The sequence below is a fragment of the Saccopteryx bilineata genome, chromosome 3, assembly GCF_036850765.1.
Source record: "Saccopteryx bilineata isolate mSacBil1 chromosome 3, mSacBil1_pri_phased_curated, whole genome shotgun sequence".
Taxonomy (NCBI): Eukaryota; Metazoa; Chordata; class Mammalia; order Chiroptera; family Emballonuridae; genus Saccopteryx; species Saccopteryx bilineata.
Genome location: NC_089492.1, coordinates 146,428,056 through 146,453,047, shown reverse-complemented (window position 1 = coordinate 146,453,047; position 24,992 = coordinate 146,428,056). Strand labels below are relative to the sequence as shown.

General features: G+C 41.3%; 1 pseudogene; it reads left to right on the top strand.

Annotated features, from left to right (window-relative positions):
* The first annotated feature begins 6,641 nt into the window (after nucleotides 1–6,641).
* LOC136329905 (large ribosomal subunit protein uL4 pseudogene) lies at nucleotides 6,642–13,033 on the top strand (annotated as a pseudogene).
* Nucleotides 13,034–24,992: the final 11,959 nt, after the last annotated feature.

The window sequence follows — 24,992 nt, the reverse complement described above, 5'->3', positions numbered from 1 at the left end:
TGTCAAGAGGGAAGGTGGTCAGCCGTTTCACGGTTTGTCTACGCGAAATCCAGGCTTTTCTTGAAATGAAAAACATCGAACATCCTGAGTTAGGTAACACTGAGTGGCTCCTGAAGTTCTGCTATCTTGTGGACATGACTGAACATCTGAACCAGGTCAATGTGCAAATGCAAGGCGTTGGAAATACAGTCTTATCCCTTCAACAAGCAGTGTTTGCATTTGAAAACAAGCTAGAACTCTTCATTGCCGACATTGAAACAGGTCTTTTACTACACTTTGAAAAACTGGGAGAATTTAAAGATGCATGCACAGCAAGTGACTGCTCAACATCTTGATCTCCAGCAGCTAGCGGGCTTCACATCTAATCTCCTGCAGTCATTCAAAGCGCGCTTTGGAGAATTTTGTGAGCACACTAATTTTTTTAAGTTCATCACGCATCCACACGAGTGTGCAGTGGACATTGCCAACCTGAGTTACATCCCCAGTATCACTGTAAGAGATTTTGAGCTACAAGCTGCTGACCTGAAGGCCTCAGATATGTGGGTGAATAAGTTCAAGTCACTGAATGAAGATTTGGAAAGACTTGCACGACAGCAAGCAGAGTTGGCAAGCAAACACAAGTGGGGAGAAATGAAAAAACTTCAATCCACAGACCAGCTGATTGTCAAAACTTGGAATGCGCTTCCTGTCACATACCACACACTGCAGCATGTGAGTATTGCTGTACTGACACTGTTTGGCTCTATGTATGCATGTGAGCAGTCTTTCTCACATCTAAAGAATGTTAAGACCAACCTATGATCACGTTTAATGGATGGAAGTCTCAACGCCTGCATGAAGCTTAACCTCACCATGTATCAACCAGACTACAAAGCCATCAGCAAAACCATGCAGCACCAGAAGTCGCATTAATGGTAAGAAGTATTTTATTCATCATTGGTTAGCATCCGCATAACAATGTTATTAAAAAGAATTCAGAGACTTATTGTACTTTAAAAGTGTTGGTCTTGGCCCTGGCCGGTTGGCTCAGTGGTAGAGCATCGGCCTGGCGTGCAGAAGTCCGGGTTCGATTCCTGGCCAGGGCACATAGGAGAAGCGCCCATTTGCTTCTCCACCCCCCCCCCTCCTTCCTCTCTGTCTCTCTCTTCCCCTCCCGCAGCCAAGGCTCCATTGGAGCAAAGATGGCCCGGGCGCTGGGGATGGCTCCATGGCCTCTGCCCCAGGTGCTAAAGTGGCTCTGGTCTCGGCAGAGGTTCGCCCTGGAGGGGCAGAGCATCGCCCCCTGGTGGGCAGAGCATCGCCCCTGGTAGGCGTGCCGGGTGGATCCCGGTCGGGCGCACGTGGGAGTCTGTCTGACTGTCTCTCCCCGTTTCCAGTTTCAGAAAGAAAAAAAGAAAAAAAAGTGTTGGTCTTACATAAAATGCACACATTTAAGTAAATGTGTTAAATATATTGTATGGCTCTTACGGAATTACATTTTAAAATATGTGGTGTTCATGGCTCTCTTAGCTAAAAAGTTTCCTGACCCCAGCTCTAGAAGCTTTATACTTACTGCATGTGCACACTTCTGGGGAGTTCCATTACCTCTCCTCTTTCCCTTTCTCAAATGCCACATGTATGGTTGCTAATTGTCAGGGTCCAGCCACGACAAGTATCAATATATACCGGGTCCTGAATGGGAAAAGGTATGGAATTAAAATAAATGATAGGGACTTAAAGATATATACATACAGATGGGTTCAGGAGGACGCCATGGCAAACAGTCTCTACTGTTCCTTAGCTGTAACGTCCATGCTCCCAGAAGCACATCCACTTTTATTCATAGAAAAAATGTGGTCCATCAGCAATTCAATTAAGTTTCCAAGGCAACTCAAAGACAACCCCCAGCATACCATCCAAGTCTCTTTACACTAATAAGAAACTAGCTTCCAGCCTCCTCCGGAGAACATGGGTGGGACAAATGAGTATCAGGTGTAGCTCTTTGTTAACTAGGCAAATGAGGTGGGGTTTGGGTTCAGCACCTCTGTTCAGATTGCAAAAATACCCTGTTTATTTATTTGGTCCCCAACAATGTATTTCTATTTTGATTTCTTTATGCTTGGACAACACACTCAGTATGCTTTTAAATTTAGTGAAAATTGTTTTATGGCTGAAGATACAATCAATATTGGTATACGCTCCATGGACACTTGATAAAACTGTGTAGTTTGCTGTTATTGGGTAGAATATTCTGTAAATGTTGATCATGTCTTGCTGGCTGTTCGTAGTGTTGACTTCTTTTATATCCTTACTAATTTTATGTCTAGTTGTACTGTCAATTGCTGAGAGAGGGGTGTTGAAGTCTTCAATAATTATTGTGAATATGTCTATTTCTTCTAGTTCTCTCAGTTTTTAAAAATGTTTTTTATTATTTTATTATTTTTAATTTTAATTTTATTTATTTATTTTTACAGGGACAGAGAGAGTCAGAGAGAGGGACAGATAGACAGGAACAGAGAGAGATGAGAAACATCAATAATCAGTTTTTCATCGCGACACCTTAATTGTTTATTGATTGCTTTCTCGTATGTGCCTTGACAGCAGGCCCTCAAAAGACCGAGCAATCCCCTGCTCGAGCCAGCAACCTTGGGTCCAAGCTGGTGAGCTTTTTCTTTTTCTGCTCAAGCCAGATGAGCCTGCGCTCAAGTCAGTGACCTCAGGGGTCTCGGACCTGGGTCCTCTGCATCCCAGTCCAACGCTCCATCCACTGCGCCATTGCCTGGTCAGGCTTTTTTTATTTATTGATTTTAGAAAGAAGAAAGAGAAAGGAGAGAGAGAGAGAGAGAGAGAGAGAGAGAGAGAGAGAGAGAGAAATACTGATTTGTTGTTACAGTTATTTATGAAATTCATTGGTTGATTCTTTTATGTGCCCAGGAATCAAACCCACAACCTTGGCATATCAGACATTCTAACCAGCTGAGCTAACCAGAGAGAACTTCTAACAGTTTTTATTTCACATATTTTGAAGCTCTGGTGTGTGGTGCATTGAAGCTCTGGTGTGTGGTGCATCCATATTTTGAATTGCTATATCTTCTTGGTGGGTATCTCTTTTGACATGATATAGTAGCCATCTTTAAAAAAAAATTTTTTTTTAAGTGAGAGAATGAAACAGACAGATGGGAGAGAGAGAGATGAGAAGCGTCAACTTGTAGTTGCAGCACCTTATTTGTTCATTGATTGCTTTATCATATGTGCCTTGGCCGGGGGTGGGGGGTTCCAGGTGAGCCAGTGACCCCTTGCTCAAGCCAGCAATCTTGGACTTCAAGCCAGCAACTTTGGGGTCATGTCTATGATTCTACCCTCAAGCTGGCGACCCCGCCCTCAAGTCAGATGAGTCCATGCTCAAGCTGATGACCTTGGGGTTTTGAACCTGGATCCTCAGTGTCACAGGCCAATACTCAGTGCTCTATCCACTGAGCCACTGCCTGGTCAGGATATAATACACATCTTATTTCTGGTAATTTTCTTTTCTCTTCTTTTTTATGTGATATTAATATAGCTTTTCCTGTTTCTTTTTAATTTTTGTATAAGTTTTTTAAGATTATTTTACAATCAACTGGCTTTTTAAAATTATATTTGAGATAAGCTTATTGGAGACATCATATAGTTAAGTTGTTTTTTTTATTAATTTTAATGGGGTGACATTGATAAATCAAGGTACATATGTTCAGAGAAAACATCTCCAAATTATTTTCACATTTGATTATAGGTCATGTTTTTTAATCCACTCTGCCAACTTCATCTTTTAATTGGTGTCCTTAGATCATTTACATTTCATGTAACTATTGATATGTTAGAGTTTAAGTCTGCTGCCATATACTGCTCACAAAAATTGGAGGATATTTCAAAATAAATATGAAATGATAAAAAAAGAAGCATTTGATTTTTTTTTGTGTGTGTGAAAGAGACAGAGAGAGACACACAGAGAGGGACAGACAAGGACAGACAGGCAGGAAGGGAGAGAGGTGAGAAGCATCAATTCTTCATTGCGGCTCCTTAGTTGCTCATTGATCGCTTTCTCATATGTGCCTTGATTGGGGGGCTATAGTAGAGTGAGTGACCCCTTGCTCAAGCTAGTGACCTTGGGCTCAAGCCAGCAACCATGGGGTCATGTCTATGATCCCACACTTAAGCCAGTGAACCCATGTTCAAGTTGGCGAGCCCCTGCTCAAGCCAGCAACTTCAGGGATTCAAATTCAAATGTGGGTCCTCTGCGTTCCAGTCCGACGCTATGTCCACTGTGCCACCACCTAGTCAGGCTGATTTTTTTTTTTATTAAATAAGAACATCAGGAAAGCTAATGACAAGTCAAACAAAGTGTTCAATTATTCAAATAAGATGCAAAACCAACTTTTATTTCATTGGTGAAAATGCACTATACAAAAGGTTGAAAGTACCAGAGTATATGCACATTATATGATCCCCTAAATTTTGTGAGCAGTGTATATTTTGTTTTTTATGTGTTCTTTTTGTTTTTCATTTCCTTAGTTTTTTTTCTGTGTGTGTGTCCCTCAGAGGGACAGATAGGGACAGACAGACATGAAGGGAGAGAGATGAGAAGCATCAGTTCTTTGTTGTGGCACCTTAGTTGTTCATTGATTGTTTTTTTCTCATATGTGCCTTTACTGGGGGGGCTACAGCAGACCGAGTGACCCCTTGCTCAAGCCAGCGACCTTGGGCTTAAGCTGGTGAGCCTTGCTCAAACAGATGAGCCTGCGCTCAAGCTGGAGACCTCGGGGTCTCGAACCTGGGTCTTCCACATCCCAGTCTGACGCTCTATCCACTGCACCACCGCCTGATCAGGCTCCTTAGTTTCTTATCTCGTGCCATCTTGTAGGTTACTTGAACATTTTTAAAGAATCTTATCTTGATTTATCTATTATGGACATAAGAAATGTCCAAATCTTTAGAGAATTTTTGAGATCATTTGAGCAAAACTGATGACATACAGCAGGCAACAAGACCCCAAATGCTGCTGAGAATAACAGTTTTGCAGCTTCTTTTATGCACTTCAAATTAAAATGGGAATGTAAAAGAGATTATATAGAGGTGAGAGAAAGCAAGGTGGGAGCTGGATTATAGGATAGTTAACAAGAGTATGTGCTCTCTTGATGGTGGTTACAGGTTATTTCAAAGGTTTATTAGCCTAGATCAGTGGTTCTCAAATTTTTTGAAGTCGGGGTGCATTTAAAATCCTAAATAATTGTAGGCACACTATATACAAATTTCTGAGAAATATGTTATAATAATTAAGTCAAATATTAAAGAAAAAAAATAAAGTCCAAGTGTGCTTTTATGGTAATTAAGTGAAATAAATATGACAAAATTAAATTTATTCTGACATTAAAAAACATTTTTATGGTACATTTTTTTTTTAAATTTTTTTTTGCATTTTTCTGAAGCTGGAAACAGGGAGAGACAGTCAGACAGACTCCCGCATGCGCCCGACCGGGATCCACCCGGCACGCCCACCAGGGGGCGATGCTCTGCCCATCCTGGGCGTCGCCATGTTGCGACCCTCCTGGGTGTCGCCATGTTGCGACCAGAGCCACTCTAGCGCCTGGGGCAGAGGCCACAGAGCCATCCCCAGCGCCCGGGCCATCTTTGCTCCAATGGAGCCTTGGCTGCGGGAGGGGAAGAGAGAGACAGAGAGGAAGGCGCGGCGGAGGGGTGGAGAAGCAAATGTGCGCTTCTCCTGTGTGCCCTGGCCGGGAATCGAACCCGGGTCCTCCGCACGCTAGGCCAACGCTCTACCGCTGAGCCAACTGGCCAGGGCTATGTTACATTTTTTGAGTTATGCTTTTTTAGAATTCATAAAAAAGAGGGGTTAAAAAATGAAAAAAAGACAAAAATTTATCTTTTTATATTTATAGATACATTCTTAGTAAGATTTAGTAAATTCGGCAGGTCCCGGCACGAATGTGTTAAGTTTTTCCATTCTTGTGTTTATGAGAAACATGAGCCTGATGTGTCCTAATGATTTCTTCAATGTTTGGGCATATATTTGAAAGGCAAACTCTCATTTCCTTGTCAATACATTGAAGAATTCCTCTCTTTTTATTCTTAATTGTGTTGAGGGTAGAAAATCCTAATTTACATAAATAGGATGTTGAAAATTGTAGTAAAATATTCAAAGCTTTTTTAGATATTGCCACATATTCTTCCTTTATAGAAATCCAAAAGGCTTCAACAGACAATTCCTTATGTTTAATCATCAATCCACAATCAGTGGATATAGCTGCCAGTTCTTCTTCTGTTAATGTTAAACCAAAATTACTTGAAGCTTCTTCCATGAATGAGTTTCTACTCCAATTGTATTGTTCAGTATTAAGTGATGGAAAATGCTCTAAATTAAATTCTGCCCATCAGCCTTCAAGTCCTATTTGATTTACATTTAACTTTTGTTCACTTCCAGAATCGGATTCTTCAATATCACGCTTCTTTTTGATAAATTTATCCATTTTATTTGGGTGTATTTATCTGAAAATAATATAATGATGTGTTAATAATATATATAATAATGATGTGTTAACAAAAGGAGCGGTATTTCCGTAATGAAATGGTATAATAGAGTAACTATATTTATTTTTATATCTGGGCACATGCCGCGAACAGCAGATTTAGAAATTCCAGGTCCTGAGTGGGAATGGTGCGTAATTAAGAAAATATAGGCCCTGGCCGGTTGGCTCAGTGGTAGAGCGTCGGCCTGGCGTGTGGAAGTCCCAGGTTCGATTTCCGGCCAGGGCGCACAGGAGAAGCGCCCATTTGCTTCTCCACCCCTCCCCCTCTCCTTCCTTTCTGTCTCTCTCTTCCCCTCCCGCAGCCGAGGCTCCATTGGAGCAAAGATGGCCCGGGCGCTGGGGATGGCTCCTTGGCCTCTGCCCCAGGCGCTAGAGTGGCTCTGGTTGCGGCAGAGCGATGCCCCGGAGGGGCAGAGCATCGCCCCCTGGTGGGCGTGCCGGGTGGATCCCGGTCGGGTGCATGTGGGAGTCTGTCTGACTGTCTCTCCTGGTTTCTAGCTTCAGAAAAATACAAAAAGAAAAAAGAAAATACGGTGTTGGGAGGGCCCTGTAATTGCTGTTGGCAAGAACAAAGCACACCCCAAAACCGCATCTTGCTTTATTTATAGGGCAAAGTGGGCCATTAGCAAATCAATGAGATCTTTGATCATGTTTCCAAGGCAACCCAAGAATTTTCCAAGTGCATAAAATCACCACCATACATATCATCTTAACTTTACACGAAACAGAGGATAGAAGAAACTTGCCTCCAGTCTTTCTGGGGAACACGGGGGGGCGGGTAGTATAAACAATCCTGCACCACAGCTTAACAGCCTTTTGCAACCTAATCAGGTGAGTGAGGTGGGGGTTGGGCAGACTGTCAGCTTACAGCCAATTCCCCTCACCTTTGTCCCCCCCAAATCTAAACTCCAAAAACCCTGTTGGTTTTTTGGTCCCCAACAGGCACACATTTCTCTGGAATACCATAGGGTGCACCTGGAAATCTTCTAGAACCACTGGCCTAGATTCACAGAAGTCATGAACAGGCTTGCTTAGGGCAAAGATAAACCTTTTATTACAACATTATATGCCTGAGGCATGACTACCCATGATCCACCCAGTTTGGAATTATGACCAGATCGCCCTGTGAAGTTACTTTCCAGAGACCCCCTTTTTTTCATTCATGCTATTGTATTTTTCACTAGCTTTTATAATTGACATATAACATTGTGTAAGTTTAATATGTATAGTGTTGGCCCGGCATGTGGAAGTCCTGGGTTTGATTCCTGGCCAGGGCACAGAGGAGAAGTGCCCATCTGCTTCTCCACTCTTCCCACCCTTCTTTTTCTCTATCTCTCTCTTTCCCTCTTGCAGCTGAGGCTCCATTGGAGCAAAGTTGGCCAGGGCACTGAGGATGGCTCCATGGCCTCTGCCTCAGGCACTAAGAATTGCTTGTTACTGGGCAACAGAGCAATGCCCCAGATGGGCAGAGCATCGCCCCCTAGTGGGCATGCCAGGTGGATCCCGGTTGGTGCATACAGGAGTCTCTCTGCCTCCCTGCTTCTCCAGAAAAATACAAAAAGAAAAAAAAATTTAAGGTGTATAATGTGTTGATTTGGTAAACTTTTATATTGCAAAATGACCACCACCTATATAGGTTTTTTTTTTTTTTTTAGTTTTTTCATTGACTTGAGAGAAAGAGAGAGGAAGAGAGAGAGAGAGGGAGAGAGAGAAGCATCGACTCCTTGTTCCACTTAGTTGTTCTATTTAGTTATGAACTAATTGATTGTTTCTTCTACATGCCCTGACCAGGGATCAAACCCATGATCTTTGGGTCAGGACAATGCTCCATCCACTGAACCACCAGTCCAGGGCCAATGTAGATTTTTAATTACCATTTTTATTACCTATTTTTAAAATTTTGGTAAAATACACATAAGAATATTTACCATTTTAACCATTTTAAGTGTACAATTTAGTGGCACTAAATACATTCACAATGTTGTACAACCATCTCTACTATCCATTTCCAGAACTTTTTTTATCAACCCAAACAAACTCTACCATTTAAAGAATAACTCCCCATTTCCACCTTATCTATAGTATTTTTAAATTTTATCTTTAGTTTTCTTTTTTACTTTTTTGTGACAGAGATAGAAAGAGAGAGAGACAGAGAGAGGGACAGATAGGGATAGACAGACAGGAAGGAAGAGAGATGAGAAGCATTAATTCTTTGTTGCAGTGCCTTAGTAGTTCATGGACTGCATTCTCATATATGCCTTGATGGGAGAAGGGGCTACAGCAGAGCAAGTGACCCCCTGCTTAAGCCAGTGACCTTTGGGCTCAAGCCAGTGACCATGGGGTCATGTCTAGGATCCCACACTCAAGCCAGCTACCCTGCACTCAAACTAGTGAGCCCACACTCAAGCCAGATGAGCCTACACTTGAGCCGGATAAGCACATGCTCAAGCTGGTGACCACAGGGTTTTGAACCTGGGTCCTCTGCATCCCAGTCTGACATTGTATCCATTGTGCCACTGCCTGGTCAGGCTGTTTAGTTTCTTACTGGTGGCTCCAGGTATTTGTATGGCCAGTAGTCTTGGCTGTCGTCATGGTCATGAACATGCAGGTTCTCATTAGATTCGGACAGATGGTAAAGAAACAGTGGAGCCAAAAAATGGGCCATTCTTTTATTAAAGTCTTGCACTGGCCAACGAGCAACACACAGGGAAAACACTTTCCTCTCACTCAGGGTTGCCAAAGCTCCTGACATATTCTCTGGTTCCACAACCAGGAGAATCTTCTCTGGTTTCTCCTAGAATCAAAGGCCCCACCAGTCTCAGTGGAGCTCGCAAAAGCCCCTTACCTCTGGTTCCCCATCTGCACACCTTCTCTTTCCCTGCCAATATGGCTTCTTCTTCAGCACTCTGCATTCTCTCTCTCTCTCTCACTCTGCAAACATGGCTTCTTTTCTTTCTCTGCTTTTTTCAAAACTTTCTGGCGTGAAAACCTCTCCTCCAGCAAACATTAGCAAAACAATGGCCCTTCCCAAGCAGGAAGGTAATTTGCAATTTCACAGACCACATATACCTGGCTCTGTCCAGCCCCCAATGGAAAATATAAGTGAGCAAATATAAAAATCATATTTTATAAACTTATTTGACCAACAGTATTATATTATGCATACTTATCACAACCTACTTGTGTCATTTTAATAAGTAAGTATAAAACCTTACTTTCATTTACATCTTTGTCCTCTCTTTATAATATAATTGTTGTCTTAAATACTGTGGACAAAGAAAGGTTCTATGGGAAATAACTTTATAGGATGATCTGATCATAAATTCCTAACTAGGCAGGTCATGGTGGGTAGTCCTGTTCCAGGCATATAACTTCTTTAGTAAAAGGTTTATCTTCGCCTTAAGCAAGCCCTGTCCATTGTTTCTGCATATCTAGATTAACACACCTTTGAAATGCCTCTTTTTTGTTGTTGTGAGAGAGACATGAACAGGAAGGGAGAGAAATGAGAAACATCAACCTGCAGTTGTGTCTCTTTAGTTGCTCTTGGTTGCTTCTCATAGGTGCCTTGATGGAGGGGGGGCTCAAATTGAAACAGTGACCTTGGGGGGCTCATGTTGATGAGCCCATGAGCCCGTGCTATGTGCTATAGCCCGTGACTCATGGTTTCGAAAGGACCTCATAGTGCAGTGTCCCAGGTCGATGCTCTATCCACTGCACCAGCACCAGTCAGGCTAAAATGCCTCTTTTTTTTTTTTTTTTAATTTTTTTTATTATTATTTATTTATTTTTTTACAGAGATGGAGAGTGAGTCAGAGAGGGATAGACAGGGACAGACAGACAGGAATGGAGAGAGATGAGAAGCATCAATCATTAGTTTTTCGTTGCGCGTTGCGACACCTTAGTTGTTCATTGATTGCTTTCTCATATGTGCCTTGACTGCAGGCCTTCAGCAGACTGAGTAACCCCTTGCTCGAGCCAGCAACCTTGGGTCCAAGCTGGTGAGCTTTTGCATAAACCAGATGAGCCCGTGCTCAAGCAGGCAACCTCGGGGTCTCGAACCTGGGTCCTCCACATCCCAGTCCGACGCTCTATCCACTGCGCCACCGCCTGGTCAGGCTCTTTTTTTTTTTTTAAGGTTTGATTTATTGATTTTTAGAGAGAGAGTGAGAGAAGCAGCAACTCATAGTTGCTTCACTTTAGTTGTTTACTGTTTCTCATATATGCCTTGACCTGGCAAGCCAGGAGTTTCGAACCGGTGACCTCAGCATTCCAGGTCGATGCTTTATCCACAGCGCCACCACAAGTCAGACTAAGTGCATCTTTTTAAGCCTCTCTTACTAAAAGCCTGCCACCCTCAAGATAACACATAATCTTAACCTGTAATCTGATTCTGGCCTTGCTTTCTTCTACTTTCATGTAATCTTTCTTACATTCCCTTCTTAAAAATGCATAAAAGAAGCTGTGGACTGTAATTTTCTTGGTGGCATTTATCCTCAGCTGTTGAGATCTTGCTTCTATGTATATCTTCTGTTTGATTCAAATAAGTTTTATAAAAATTCTCTATAGGTTTGGACGATCTATGTCAACATACTTATTCTACATACATTTAGAACCATATCAAACATGGTTATAGTTTTTGCTTTCAGTGTTAATTTATAAACTTAGAAAACACTGAGAAGGAAAGTCTATTGTATATACTAATATTTTTGCTTATTGTGTTATTGCTTTCTTCTTGATATAAAAGTGTAATACTTTTATTATTTTTCTTCTGTTTAGAAAACATTGCTTTTGGTAGGTATGCTTGTGACAAATTCTCTTAGTTTTCATTCATCTGAGGATATCTTAATTTCCTATTTATTATTAAAGAATAATATCCTTTTGCCTGACCAGGTGGTGGTGCAGTGGATAGAGTGTTGGACTGGGACCCAGAGGACCCAGGTTTGAAACCCCGAGGTTGCCCGGCTTGAGCACAGGCTCATCTGGTTAGAGCACAGCTCACCAGCTTGAATCCAAGGTCACTGGCTTGAGCAAGGGGTCACTCAGTCTGCAGTAGCCCCCTGGTCAAGGCACATATGAGAAAGCAATCAATGAACAATTAAGGTGCCGTAACAAAGAATTGATGCTTATTATCTCTCTCCCTTCCTATCTGTCTGTCCCTATCTGTCCCTCTTTCTGCCTCTGTCACACACACAAAAAAGAATAATATTCTTTTTCCTGTGGGAGTCACCAGCTTGAGAGGAGCATGGCCACTGATATCAGTGTACTCTGAAGAAAGGGAATTATCTGGCAAAATTGTCACCTTGCCTGCTGTGTTCAAGGTCCCCATTCAATCCTATTTTGTGAACTTTGTTTATACCAACTTGTGCAAAAACGATAGCCCTATACTGTCAATAAATTGGCAGGTCATCAAACCAGTACTGAGTCTCAGGGTCCTGGCAGAACTGTGGCTTGAATTCCCAGAGTTCCAGGTGGGAGAACTATTGTTCTGGCCAGGGTGCTTTTGGACATATGCCTGTGGGGACTGCACATTTGCACCATCCAAAACCTAGTGCCATTGGCACTGCAGAGTTAACACAACACAGAAGGAATATACCCTCTGTTCTGCCCTGACTTCCTTGGCCTCACCAGCACTGGTCATGTCTGGAAGTTCCTGAACTTCCTTTGGTGGCTAAAGATAAAATTGGAAGGCCACAAGAAGACCAATAGGCTATTTTGCTCCTTAAGAAACTTAAAGCCTAGAATGATACCAAGACGGTCTATGACTCTCATTGAATGAGAACTGGCAAGGGCAAAATGAAAAACTATGGTCATATCCAGTGCAGGGACCTTGCACCATCTACAATGAGGACAATGGTATCATTGAAGCCTTCAGAAACATTTCTGGAATTACACTGCTTATTGTAAGCAAATTGAACATTTTAAAACTTGCTCCTACTGGGCATGTGGGCTGTTCCTTCATTTGGACGGAAAGTGCTTTCTGCCAAGTTACACAATCTGTATGGCAGTTGGTGTAAAGCTGCCTCCCATGCACAAGATACTCAATACAGACCTTTGCAGAATCTTGAAAACCACAGAGATCTTAAGAGCCCTCCAAGCACCACATAAAAAGATTCATCACAGAGTCCTGAAGAAGAATCCACTGAAAAATCTGTGATTCACTTTGAAGCTAAACCTGTATGCAAAGACCTTGTGCCAGAACACCAATCTTTGTTAGGCCAAGAACCACAAGCTCTCTGTGGATAATGCAGCAGCAGGGCTAGAAGCCAAATCAGACGAGAAGGCTATTCCAGACAAGAAGTGGGTAGTAGGAAAGAGAGGGAAGAAGTCTGTTGGTTTATATAAAGCAGAAGAAGCCTTTAGTGGGGAAAAAGACTGCAGCCATCAAGAAACCAGCAGCTGAGAGGAAGCCCACAGAAAGGAAACCCACCACAGAAGCCTGTGACATAAAGTTAAATTGTTTAACTTTATGTTAAACTGAATAAAGGTCAAATTACTTTGAACAGCTAATTTTAAATAAAAACCTTATCAAAGGCAGTGAGAAAAAAATATTTTCACCAGACAGAGGATACTGGCTTGACAATTCTTTTTAGTACTTGAACACTGTTGTGTCACTTCCTTCTGGTCCTTCAGATTCAGGTGAGAAATCTGCTGTAATTAGTATTTGTGTTTCCCTTTAAGGTGCCATTTCTCTCTGGCCACTTTCAAGGTATTTTCTTTGTTTACAGTTTTCAAAAGTTTAATTGTCATAGGTCTTGGACTGGATTTCTTTGGGTCTATTTTATTTGATATTTGTTCAACTTCTTGATTTTGTAGGTTTAAGTTTCTTGCCAAATTAGGGAAGTTTTCAGCTATTTAAAAAAAAATACATTTTCAGTCCTCCTCTCAAACTCTTCTCATTCTGTGGCTACAATGATAATGATTGTTACCTTTAAAAATCCTATATAGCCTGACCAGGCGGTGGTGCAGTGGATAGAGCGTCGGACTGGGATGCCGAGGACCCAGGTTCAAGACCTGGAAGTCGCCAGCTTGAGCGAGGGCTCATCTGGTTTGAGTAAAAGCTCACCAGCTTTGACCCAAGGTCAAGGTCGCTGGCTCGAGCAAGGGGTTACTTGGTCTGCTGAAGGCCCGTGGTCAAGGCACATATGAGAAAGCAATCAATGAACAACTAAGGTGTCGCAATGAAAAACTGATAATTGATGCTTCTCATCTCTCTTCGTTCCTGTCTGTTTGTCCCTATCTCTCTCTCTCTCTGTCTCTGAAAAAATAAATAGATAAAAATAAAGTTAAAAAAAATCCTATATAAAAGAAAAACACAATGAATAAAACAAATGTTTTAAAGAAGAGAAAATCCTTTATTTCCTTAGACTCTATTCCTTTTTATCTCATGTGCTTCTGTGGTGGTTTTTTCAATGGTGGTTACCTTTAAGTAATGAAAAGGGTTCCTATCCTGTTCATTGTAGCGCACTATTTTGTGAGTACTTTTGCACTCCATCGTCCTTTGCTACTGTTAATCTCCATCCTCTCCCCCCCTTTTTGTTGTTGTCACAGTTTAAATTTGGTTTTATTGTGTTCTTCTTGGAGCTTTTACTTGTGGCTTTTTTTTTGTTCTTTGTATCTGATTGGAGAACCCCCTTTAGTAATTCCTGGAGTGGGGGTTTTCTGATGATAAATTCCCTCATCTTTTCTGTATCTGTGAATGTTTTTATTTCTCCTTCATATTTGAAGGATAGCTTTGATGGGTATAGTATTCGTGGCTGAAAGTTCCTCTCTTTCAGGACTTTAAATATTGGGGTCCACTCTCTTCTAGCTTGTAGAGTTTCTGCTGAGAAATCTGATGATAATCTAATGGGCCTTCCTTTATATGTTGTATTCTTCTTTTCCCTGGCTGCCTTGAGAATTTTTTCTTTGCTGTTGGTTTGTGTCAATTTCCTTATGATATGCCTTGGAGTAGGTTTGTTGGGGTTAAGAAAACTCGGAGTTCTGTTTGCTTCTTGAACTTGAGGCTTTAGTTCTTTCCACAGGCTTGGGAAGTTCTCATCTATTATTTGTTTGAGTATGTTCTCTGTTCCATTTTCTCTCTCTTCTCCTTCTGATATACCTATTATTCTTATGTTATTCTTTTTGATGGAGTCAGATAATTCTTGTAGGGCTATCTCATTTTTTTTAATTTTTGAGTCTCTTTCTTCTTCTCTCTGTTGTGCCTCAAGTTGCTTGTCTTCTATTTCACTAATCCTCTCTTCTATCTGGCCTGTTCTATTAGCTAAGTTTGTTACCTCATTTTTCAGCTCGTGAATTGAGTTTTTCATCTCTGTTTGATTTGTTTTTATAGTTTCAATTTCCTTGGAAATATATTCTTTGATATATTGATATATCATGTTCATTGAGTTGTTTTCTGAGCTCCCTAAATTGCCTTTCTGTGTTTTCTTGTATATCTCTGAGTATTTTCAGGATTTCTATCTTAAATTCTCTGTTGTTTAGCTCCAAGGTTTCCAATATATTAAATTTTTTCTCCATAGATTTTTTCTCATCTAGCTGTGTTACCTCTCTTTCTTTTGTATCCATGATATTTGATTTTCTCTTCCTTAATGGCATCTGAGGGTGGTTTTGTTGATAGTATTAATGAGATTTAATAAAGAATAAAAAGTTTAAAAAAATAAATAAAAAATAAAAAAGTTGTTTTTTTAAAAAAAATTAATAATGAAATAAAGAAAAATAAAATAAAATGAAAATTAAAAAAAGGAAATTATTCTCCCCCTCTTTTTTTCCTCTCCTCTCCTCTCCCCTCTTTCTTTTTTTTTTTTACAGAGACAGAGAGAGAGTCAGAGAGAGGGACAGATGGGGACAGACAGATAGGAACGGAGAAAGATGAAAAGCACCAATCATCAGTTTTTTGTTGCGACACCTTAATTGTTCATTGATTTGCTTTCTCATATGTGCCTTGACCATAGGCCTTCAGCAGACTGAGTAATCCCTTGCTTAAGCCCGCAACCTTGGGTCCAAGCTGGTGAGCTTTGCTCAAGCTGGCGACCTCGAGGTCTCGAACCTGGGTCGTCCGCATCCCAGTCGGATGCTCTATCCACTGAGCCACCGCCTGGTCAGGCCTCTCCCCTCTTTCTTGAGAAAATCTTGTGGTGAACTGTGAATTATATTGTACTAAATAGAACAAACAATGCCTGTAATGGAGGGCCTGAATTGAGAAAAAGTAATAGCGGGGCAAAAAAAAAAAAAAAAAAAGGGGGGGGGGGATGGATCCACAGAAAGCAAATAAGGAAAAAATTTGGGTCAAGAATAAAATGATTTGCTTTTAGGTGTTGGTTGACTAAGAGTTATGATGAGAGGAATAAGAGGGAAACAGGAAAATGGGGGGACAAATTAAAAAATTACTATTGTATTTAGTGGAACAAGAACTAGATAAAATGGAGAGCCAGGGATGGGAGCACTGCTAGTGAATTAAAAAGGTGAAGTAAAAAAGCCCCAAAATGCCACAAACATAAGTTTGAGTCCCAGATAAGATAATTTGTTTGTTATTGAGGTTTGAATGAGAGGAGACGTAAAGGAGAAAGAAAGAAACTAATATAGAGGGAGAAAAGAAAGAGAGAGAGAGAGAGAAAAAAAGAGGGAACCACTAAAAGAAGAAAAAAGAAAAAAGAGGAGAGAGAGAGAGAGAGAGAGTGTTAAGGGTTTTCTAGTGCAACCCTCATAGAGAGAAAGGAAGAGGAAAGAAAAGATAATGGGAGATGTAACACTTATGGGTAGTGTAGTTCAAGGAGAGGAGAGAGTAAGACCAGCAGAGAGTTAAACGACCAAATTGGAGGAGGAAAAAGAAAAATCAAGAATGAAGATAAGAGAAACAAACGAACAAATATAATAAAATGGGATAGGTTATAAAGTCTGCAGATTATTCTTGATTTTGAGAGGTTATCTTCATGCTTTTTCTTTTCTCTCTCTCTTCCTGGTCGGTGACTCTGTACCCCGGGTTCTGCCCCTTTGGCACGCTCAGGTAGAGGTTTGCAGTTGATAAGTCTCTATAGCGATGTCATGTATTGTGCTTTAGTCTCGTTGGCAGTTGAGGCTCATTAGCATTTATAGGCTCCGCCAGTGAGAGAGTCCGTATTCCTGGAGCCTTTTTCCTAGTCTTTCCTTCCTCAATTAGTAGCTTGATAATCCAGCTGTGGGGTTGCTGCTGCCTCTGCCTGGATAGTAAGAGGTTCAAAGAGCTGGCAACTCCCCACTCTGTTCCCACTCAGCACAGGGCTCTGGGTAAGGCTCAGTCAGTCTGAGCTGCTAGCATAAACAGGCGGGGCTTCCGCTCACTCAAAGACCTCTGGCTCTGCCACTCTGTCCGGTAACACGGGTGGGCGCCCACTCCCGGGGCGCTTGGAGGAAACTCTCACTCACTATCTGCACTTGCAGACCAGGATATCAGGCCGCAGTCTCACACTCTGAGTGAAACCCCCACCCACACGGAAAACTTCCAGTGTTGGAATTGGCTCTAGCTCCGTGCCCGTGCGCGGCTTTTTCAGGGCACTGGGGCGGCCCGGAGATTCTGCTTTCAGCCCACACAAAGGCCTCTGACTCTGCCTCTTTGTGGGATAACACAGGCGCCCACTCCCAGGGCTTTGGAAGGAATCTCTCGCCCACTATCCGCGCGTGCCGACCAGGGGATCGAGGAAAATGGCTGCCCCACTTGTCTTTCTTTGTCTGGGTTTGGCGCGAGTGTTAGCTTGTATTGCCCGGGTTGCCACAGGAACAGTTTTTCCTCGGCTTGGATCTCCGTGCCACAGCCTGGTTTGGCCGTTTGTGCCGCAGTGTGGATCTATTCACCCCCTTTGCCCGCCTTAGTTTCTATATTCTCAGTTCCCAGTGAAAGCCGCCCTGTTTAGGTTAGTGAGGAAGGCGGAGCATTTCTTACTCCCTATTTCCTTCTGGGTTTGATTATATATTTAGCCAATTATTCACTTGACCATACCTTCGGGTGTATTGCAAAACATCTGGAGGCTCCAAGGATAGGTTTTTCTGTTTCTGGTTGAAGATCTTGTTGAATTTTGGGGGAGATTTACTGGTATCGCTTCCTACCCCGCCATTACTCTGACATCATCCCCAACTCTGTTCCTTTTATTTCAGACTATTTTCTTTCTGTTGTTCAGGTTGGGTAAATTCTGTTGGTCTGGTCCTCAAGTTCACTGATTTCTATCTGTTATTTTTACTCTGTTATGGAGCCCATACAGCAAGATTTTATTTTACTTATGTACTTTTCAGTTCTATAATTTCCATTTAGTTTTTTGATAATTTCTATTTCTTTGCTGAATTATTTACCTATAATTTGTTTCAAGAGAATTTGTAAATGGTTGCTGAAGTTGTTTTTTTTAAATGATAATTACTTTAACTTCATTATCAGGTAATTCTAACATTTGATTCATCTCATTGTTGGTACCCATCAAATGTCTTTTCTCATTCATGTTGTGATTTCCCTGGTTATTACATGAGTCATTTTTTAAATTGTATTCTAAACATTTTGGATAGTATATTATAAGGCTCTGGATCCTATTTAATTTTTCTTTGAGATTTAGCACATGGGCTGCTAGGTGTGTGTTTGGATTTTCTCTGGTTCCTGCCAATGCTACATTGGCAAAAGTGGATAACTGAATCATACTACCTTGTTGCAAATGGGTGAGGTGGAAGTTCAGCTATTTTTGTTTCACTGACAACTTCCTGGTTAAGTGGGGCACGCACTCCCACTGTCTTGTTGCTTCTGAGTGGGGGGTTGTAAACTCAGCTGCATGCTCAATCTGCTGATCCCACCTCCTGGGGGAGTTGGAGCATGACCTGCTTTTGCTAGGCAGAAGATGCAAGGCCAGTTTCCCATTCAGCCCTTCCAAAACCATTCTGCAGGAGAATTGGAGTCTTGCTTCTCCTGTCTGTGAATTAGGGAGACTGAGTGGAAAAACAGCTTCCTTCTCAGTTCTGCTGAAATCATGCTCAGAGAGAAGACATAGTTTTCCTGTGCTTGGCTGGAGTAAGATAGATATTGCCAATAAGGTTTTCCATTATAAGGCCACCTTTTCTTCCATTCTTTGGCTAGGGAGAACAGGCTTTTCTTGGTGCTTTTATCTGTTTGTTTGTGGTGCTGGGTTTGAGGCTTTTGCAGTGCCCTGAGATATGACAGAAAATAAAGAAACCCAAGAACTTACCACTGTGTCATCCTTCAAGTGCCAAGATCCCTATGTAGCTCAACTTCTTTCTATGTTTTAAAGTATTCCCATGCTGTGTGTGTGTGTGTGTGTGTGTGTGTGTGTATGTGTGTGTGTGCTATGTCTGGAGTTTTTAGGGATGAGCTGGAAGAATGAGATTATTTCATGTTAGTGGAATTGGTAGTCTCCTCCTTTTTTTTAAACTGGTGTTTAAAAAAGTCATTCTTTAAACACTTGCTTAATTTACTACCTGAAGTCTCCTCCAGGTTGTCAGAAGTCATGAATCTTGTATTTCAGCAGTTTACAACCTAGGTTGTTCTCCGAACAGATGTGTTGTAAGATACATAAACAGACAAATCAAATGTATACCTAATAAAAGGAAATAATGGCAGCCTAAATTTACATAGGGCTTCACAATTTACAGAGCAGTTTCTATATACATAGAATCTATATATTTACTAATTAAGTGTATGCATTTACTATTTTATTTATATATACAAATTACTCTCAATTTTGAAAGGTAGATGGAGTAGGTATTGTAATTTTTTAAAAAGTGGGACTATTTGGTTAAGGTTTGCATATAAGGTTGAAAAGCTGATAAGTAGAACTGTTATGATTTTTGTGAATTTTAGCCCTAGGCTCCTATTACCAAACCATACTACTAAGGGTAAATGATCCTTTGTTCTTTCAGAAATCCCATGCTTGACAAGTAATCATGGAGCATGATTTTGTCTTTTTAGGGTTTTGAAGTCAGACAGATTCAAATTCAAATTCCAACCCCGCCATGTCTAAGTTGTGTAATCCTGAAAAAAATATTTACTGTATTTCTCCATGTATAAGATGCTCCCATGTATAAGACACACCTTAGTTTCAGGGTCTGACATTTGAAAAAAAATGTATTACATAAAGTTATTGAACTCAAGTTTATTCATTATAAAATTCATACAACTCCTCATCACTGCCAGAACTCCCATCCATTAGCTTGTCCTCATCTGTGTCTGATGATGAATCACTCTCTTCAACAATGAGCCCAAAAACAAGCGCATAAAAGCGGGAAATGCAAGTAAAAAACTCTACAACCACTGTATAAGACATAACCAGTTTTTAGACCCCAAATTCTTCAGAGAAAGGTGCATCTTATACATGGGAAAATACGGTAACTCCTCTGTGCCTCTTTTTCTTCATCTGTAAAATGAGGATAATAATATTTACCTTAAAAGGTTCCTTTGGGCCTGACCAGGTGGTGGCACAGTGGATGGAGTGTTGGATGCAGAGGACCCAGGCTTGAAACCCTGAGGTCACTGGCTTGAGCACGGGATCATAGACATGACCCATATTGTCACTGTCTGAAGCCCAAAGGTTGTTGGCTTGAGCAAGGGGTCACTTGTTCTGATGTAGGTCCCCCCCATCAAGGCACATATGAGAAAGCAGTAAGTGAACCACTGAGTTGCCACAACAAAGAATTTATGCTTTTCATTTATCTCCCTGTCAGTCTATCCCTATCTGTTCCTCTCTCTGTCTCTGTCAAACACACAGAAACACAAAAAAGGTTCCTTTGGATAATCACACATTTAAAGCAAAGTGCCTGACTTAATAAATGGTAGCTATTATTATTATTAAAGATAAACAAAGCAGAAAAACCCACTGCATTTCCATAGTGTGGAAGTAATGATTCAGATTCAAATGATTCAGCTTTTGGAAGCAGGGAGGGTGCATCTGTTCATTCCTGTTTGGTTGTGTAGCACCTCACATGTTGCTTAGTAAGCATTGGCATCTCTGTAATTTTAACCAGAAGGTATTTAAAGGTCATGTTTTTCAAGCTTCTCATTGTATAGATATGGAAACTGAGGCTGGGTGGGGTTGAATAAATTACTTTAGGGTTACAGGGCTAGAACCCTTCCTGCTACACCTGGTAAAGCACACAAATGAGTAAGCAGAAAACAAAATACACAAAGACACCCTAAATTCTAGAAAGAAAAAAATTCAAACAAACCTGAAGGAGCGGGTCTAAAAGGTATAAATGTCCTCCTATAAGCTGGGCACCATATATGAGGACCATGCCTGTATACCTTCCTCATAGAGATAGATATATAAGGGAGTAGCTAAAACTGCTAGGCAACCAATTAGTAGTGCCCTGACCTTCAGAAGTGGTGAAGGCTACATCGGGAGGGCTTGGCTGGTGAGAGAGGCTGTCTTCTACAAACATTAGTGGGGCTGAAGAAAGGGGTAGCATATATGGAAGAAAAGGCATTACTGTCAACACATCCTATCCAATTCCTAATAGTAGATCTTTATGGGGGCAACTGTCATCCAGCTAGCCATTAAACAGTCATTTAAGTGTCAATGTGCCCCAAACCACACAGGAGATATAAAAGAAGTAGAAAACATTCAGATTAATATCTTTTAGTAGTAGTTGTGCTTTTACCCATTTCTTAAACTGGTCTTGGTAGCAATTTCTAGTAATGTCTCATATGGAGATTTTGGAAGGCGGCTTAAAAATAATGAAAATTTAATTTAAAAAAATGATGAGAAAAAATATTTTTCATAATTCGGTATTTCATAATAACACATTTTGCCAGTTGACTCTTAGTTTTATATTGCCTGTCAACTAGAATAGTCATTAAAATAGCAAGGTCTTTTCCACAAGGTCTTTCTTTACTATTATAATTATAAACATAGTCTCTCTTACCCTTATGTGAAGTGTATTTTGCATAAAAGTACATTTTAAAGCAATTTTTTATAAATTCTCAAATATAAAAGATGAAATTCTGACTTCTTTTTTTTTTTTTTTTCATTTTTCTGAAGCTGGAAACAGGGAGAGACAGTCAGACAGACTCCCGCATGCGCCCGACCGGGATCCACCCGGCACGCCCACCAGGGGCGACGCTCTGCCCACCAGGGGGCGATGCTCTGCCCATCCTAGGCGTCGCCATGTTGCGACTAGAGCCACTCTAGCGCCTGAGGCAGAGGCCACAGAGCCATCCCCAGCGCCCGGGCCATCTTTGTTCCAATGGAGCCTTGGCTGCGGGAGGGGAAGAGAGAGACAGAGAGGAAAGCACGGCGGAGGGGTGGAGAAGCAAATGGGCGCTTCTCCTGTGTGCCCTGGCCGGGAATCGAACCCGGGTCCTCCGCACGCTAGGCCGACGCTCTACCGCTGAGCCAACCGGCCAGGGCCTGACTTTTTTTTAATCAAGTGAGAGTCAGGGAGGTGAGAGACAGACTCTTGCATGCACCGTGACCAGGATCCATCCAGCAACTCCTGTCTGGGGCTGATGTTCTACCCATCTGGGGCCACTGCTCTGTTGCTTGGCAACTGAGCTATTTTTAGCACCTGAAGTGAGGCCATGAAGCCATCCTCAATGCCTGGGGCCAATTTGCTCATTTGAGCCACGGCTGCAGGGGGTGGGGAGAGGGATGCAGAAACAGATGGTTGCTTCTCCTGTGTGCCCTGACCAGGAATTGAAGCCAGGACTTCCACACGGTGGGTTGATGCTCTACCACTGAGCCAACTGGCCAGGGCAAATTATGACTTTTTATATATTGCCTCTGTCTAGTTTCAGGGTTCTAAAAATAAGTCAAAGTGAAAAGAATACATGACATATATTGAATAAGAGTAAGTGCTAAAACACTGTTATGTGTAACAGCTATTAAACATTTCAAAAAGATGTCAAAAGCAGTTTTCTGAACTTTTTTTTTGGTATTTTTGTATTTTTCTGAAGTTGGAGACGGGGAGGCAGTCAGACAGACTCCCGCATGTGCCCGACCAGGATCCACTCGGCATGCCCACCAAGGGGCGATGCTCTGCCCATCTGGGCCGTTGCTCTGTTGCAACCAGAGCCATTCTAGCGCCTGAGGCAGAGGCCATAGAGCCATCCTCAGCGCCCAGGCCAACCCTGCTCCAATGGAGCCTTGGCTGCAGGAGGGGAAGAGAGAGACAGAGAAGAAGGAGAGAGGGAGGGGTGGAGAAGCAGATGGGCGCTTCTCCTGTGTGCCCTGGCCAGGAATCAAACCCGGGACTCCTGCACGCCAGGCTGATGCTCTACCACTGAGCCAACCAGCCAGGGCCTGAACTATTTTTTTTAGGGAAATGCTGTATAAGTGGACATCAAAACTATTTTATAACCAAAATAGTTATATATGAGAGCTATCTTTTATAAAAATGCATGTAGAGGTGTATATGTGCATACACAGGAAAACTCTGAAAGTTCCCCTGGAAGTTTGGGATTTCATCAGATTATTATTATTATTTGCATTTTCTATTTTTTTAAAATTTTACAGTGAATCTGTATTTTGGTCTCCTTTTTAAAAATGTTTACTTCAGTGTTACAGAGAATCAAATTTGGAGTGGAGGGGAGAACCAGAGCAAGGTACAGAATGAGTGCAAATGAAAGGTTTTCCAGACTGAACAGAATCTGGGGCAGGAGTCCATTTGATACTGGAGTAGTGTTTGTTTGTGTTTATGCATATAAATTCCTTTTTGTTTTGTGCTGAAATATAATCATAGAAAAAAAATTCAGAGTTGTTATGATAACTTTTGCTTCTAAAGACCTTTCTCTGACAAAGCAAGATTTAGGCTTAAAGCAATAATGGTATGCTGAGTAGAAAAGGCCAGTACATACTAAGGAGGGAACATAAAGATCTCTGCCAGAACAAAGACTATTTTTCTTTCCTTAGTTAAATTTGAGGCCCCTTCTCTTACTTGTTTATTCTCTTTCCTTTAACAAATACTTAGAGCACTTTTCTTATGCTTTTTGAATCATGAGAAAGACAAAGAAACCTCAGCGCTGACCTGGGAGCTAACAATCTAATTGAGCTAATAAGACAAATATTTAAAACATTAACCAAAATAGAGGGGCAGTCTGTATGCAAGTGTTAAATGACTTAACACATAGAAGAAGTCCTATAAGCTTTTCAAGGAGTGGCTGGAAACTTTACTGTGTGGTCATGGTTTAGATCGACTCTGTTATTTCTTTCTTTTTTTTTTTTTGGTGAGCAGAAGAGACAGTGAGACAGACTCTGTATGCACCCTGACCAGATCCACCCAGCAACCCTGTCTGGGCCCAATGCTTGCAACTGAGCTAATTTTAGCACCTGAGGCTGACCCACTTGTACCAGCTGAGCTATCTTCAGTGCCTAGGGCCATGCTTGAACTATTTGAGCCACTGGCTGCTGGAGGGGAAAGGGAGAGAAGAAGGAGAAGGAGAGGGAGGGGAAGAGAAGCAGATGGTTGCTTTTCCTGTGTGCCCTGACTGGGAATCAAACCCGGGATGTCCATATGCCAGCTGACACTCTAGCCACTGAACTCTAGCCAGGGCCACATCAGCTCTGTTCAACAGAGCTTTTTACAGTGACAGAAATATTCCTTCTGTGCTAATTAGCATAGTAGCCACTAGCCACATGTGGTTACTGAGTACTTGAAGTATATGGTTAGTATGACTGAGGAAGTGGATTATTAATTTAAATAGCTATATATAATTGGTAATTGCCAGATTGAGAAGTACAGGACAAGCTCTAGAAGGTATAAAAGTTAAAGTAGGACTTGTCCTGTTACTTTAAGAAAGGGGAAGATTTGAATAGCTAATAAAGAAAAGCATTTCAGGAGAAGAAAAAGCATAAATGAGTTGTGCTCAATTCACACTGAAAGCATGAAAGTGTTTGGGTGCAGGTGTGTGAAAGTGCCGTGTCTGACTGAGGGATTGTGATGGGTTGCTATACGGTACAGACCATGTATCTGAGACTTAGGATTTGAAGCAGTTAGTTAATGCAAATTCATTGGATATTTCTTTTTTTTAATTGAGGTATAATTGACATGTATTATTATACTGCTCATAAAAATTAGGGGATCAGGGAACGTGCAGATACACCAATACTTTCAGCCTTTTGTATAGTGCATTTTCACTAATGAAATAAAAGTTGGTTTTGCATCTCATTTGCATAATTGAACAACTTTCTTTGTCTTGTTTGCTTTTCTGATGTTCTTGTTTAATTAAAAGAAAAATCAAATGCTTTTCTTTATCCCTTCATATTCATTTTGAAATATCCCCTAATTTTTGTGATCAGTATGTGTACAATAGAATGATTTGGTACTTATATAATTACTTCTGATCATTGGATAATAATAGCTCTCACCATGTGCCAGGCATTATGTTGAATGCCTTGCATGGATTATCTCCTTTAATTATTATAACAACTTTTTGAGAGTAATGAAGATCCATTTGGTTGTCCTGTAAGGGCAAGAGAT